The sequence below is a fragment of the Lycium ferocissimum genome, chromosome 6 (assembly GCF_029784015.1).
Source record: "Lycium ferocissimum isolate CSIRO_LF1 chromosome 6, AGI_CSIRO_Lferr_CH_V1, whole genome shotgun sequence".
NCBI classification, from domain to species: domain Eukaryota; kingdom Viridiplantae; phylum Streptophyta; class Magnoliopsida; order Solanales; family Solanaceae; genus Lycium; species Lycium ferocissimum.
This window is the reverse complement of record NC_081347.1, coordinates 44,689,330-44,691,990: the sequence shown is the minus strand read 5'-3', so window position 1 is coordinate 44,691,990 and position 2,661 is coordinate 44,689,330.

Below are 2,661 nucleotides of genomic sequence, written 5' to 3'. Positions count from 1 at the left end.
TTTCCCCGTGAAAGGAGATAATGCCGCCATGGCTCTTAAATCTTCATCAGAAAAAAAAAAATGAAAACACAATGCTTCACCTTCTTCACCAACTCCAAGTGCAATAGTACTTCACCTAAACTATGGCTTGTTTTTTCTTGCTCAACGATGAATCTTTCTTTCTTCAACTTAACTCGATTTGGTCGCTATAGTAATCTTATCTCTGTTTTCCATAATTTTCAACTTGTATAATCATTAGTAGTACCTAAATATCGAAATGGAGTTAATTGAAACTTGACTACGAGACCAGATGAAGAAGGAAAAGGAAACAAAGCTGCAAATCTGGAAAAAAAAGGATACCTATCGAAATTACCTACCATACACAGAATAAGTTTAATTAACCTGAGTGGGATACCAAACTCAACTTGAAGGCATTTTTATTTTTGATTGGTGTCGACTAATTACTGACTTAAAATTACTTGAGTTATCTACTGGTGTCGATTTCATTGCCAGCCTAAGATGAATAGTTAAACTTAACCTTAGTTTTGCTTACCTAGCTGAAATTACATGCTTGATTGGTGAGATTAGTCACTCATGGTGGGAGGGAAATGAAATTGCAAGAGGGAAATGAATTTGAGGGAATTTTGGTTAAATGACACAAAGGCCCCTAGTTTAAATGAGTTAGCAAGGAAGAGTAATGGCATTTATGGAAATCAAAAAGTGGGGAGGGTGCTAACCTACTACCTTCGTGTAGTAGCTTAGCAAGATCGTAAACTAATACTGCTTTACTACATTTCGATTTGTTTGAGCTTTCTATTTCTTTTTAGTCGATGCGAAATGAATGGCCTAACTTTCTGGTGGAAACAAATTGACTTTATGAATGATTTTACGGTAACAAATTTTCAAGGCTTATTTTGAACCACAAGTTTTAAAAGTCTTCCATCTTTTTCTTAAATGTACGTGCGTCAAAGAATGGATTCATATAAATTGAAACGGGGGGAGTAGTAAATAAAATTGTACAATTATAAAGGGAAAATAAAGTAAATACTCTTTTTCCAATTAAATTGATGCTCCGGATAGTTGAAAAGAAATGTTCTTTTGATAAATGGTAATGCAATAAAATAACGTACATAATGAAGTAAATAATGAAATAATAATAATAATAATAATAATAATAATAATAATTATAATTATAATATTGTGTAACAATGCGAAATAAATAGAATAATTCTCGAAAAATATTTGTGAAAATTGTTATGGCCTTTATTAATGAAATAGAAGTTCATAAAATATATGGATGTGCTCAAAATAAAACAATACTTTAACATCTAAAAGTTGGTAATTATATTAACCTAATATGCAGTAAAACAAATTATTATATGTGGGGTAAAAATAAGGTAATAATGCTCGTAGTGGTATTTAAAATGCTATAAATATTACTAGCAGCTTATTAGAATAATTTAATGTAAGGAAGAACAAAATTGGGTGTCAATACAGTACCACAACTTTTCTGCAAACCGCCCAGTGGCCTGCTGCACGTGTGCTCGCGCCAAGAACTCGCATCGCGTGCATGCCAGGTTTGCCTAAAGTGCGAGCTCACGCTGTCCGGCTTCCAATGTTTTTTCACGTGCACCTGGTGCAAGGGACGTCCGGCTCGCTAGCGAGGTCGGCGTACCTTGACGAGCTAGCGACCAACTTTGCCATGCAATTGTTTTAAGCTTGCACCTTTTTTTTATATACAAAACACTTTCACACTCCTCCTAGTTTATTTTAGACTTTATTACCTTCAAATGCTCCTCATGCCCGCACTTGGTTCGATTTTGAGATTTTTAAGTCGGATTTGGTCAAATTTTAAAGTTTGAATTCACAGGGTCTTAATTGGCTGTTGTGGTTTTTGCTCTAAAGATTTTGCATCACTATTTATATGGCGAACATTATGATGTCTTCATTGATCATAAAAGTTTACAATATATTTTCAAATAGCGAGAGTTGAATCTCATATAGAGAAGATGGTTGGAGTTGTTGAAGGATTATTTCATCCTGGTAAGGCAAATGTTGTTGCAGATGCTTTAAGCCGAAAGTCTATGGGTACTTTAGCCTATTTGCATGCACAAGAGATGCCGATGGGCAATGAAATTCGAAGACTTGCTAGTCTTGGAGTCCAACTTGATGAAACAATAGATGGAGAGTTAGTGGGAATTGCTCAGGCACGATCTGATGTCGTGGAGAGAATTAAGGCAAAACACTATGAGGACAAACTTATGGTGAAACTTTGAGACGGGGTGAAAAAGAGTGATTACACTTTATGCTCCATTGATCTTTGGTAGTAATGTCCTAAGGTTAGAAAGACGCCTGTGCGTCCTGGACGTTGACGATCTCCGACAAGTACTGATGGTGGAGGCGCACAGTTTCAAATATTCTGTGCATCCTGGATCTACCAAAATGTATAAGGATTTGAAGCAACACCACTGGTGGAAGAGCATGAAAGTAGATATCTCTAACTTTGTTGCTAAGCGTTTGAACTATCAGCAAGTGAAGGCTGAACACCAAAGGCCTAGTGGTTTGGCCCACAACATCGAGATTCCCTAATGGAAGTGGGAGATGATTAATATGGACTTTGTTGTGGGTTTACCCCGCACAAAGACCATGTTTGATTCTATTTGGGTAATCGTGGATAGACTC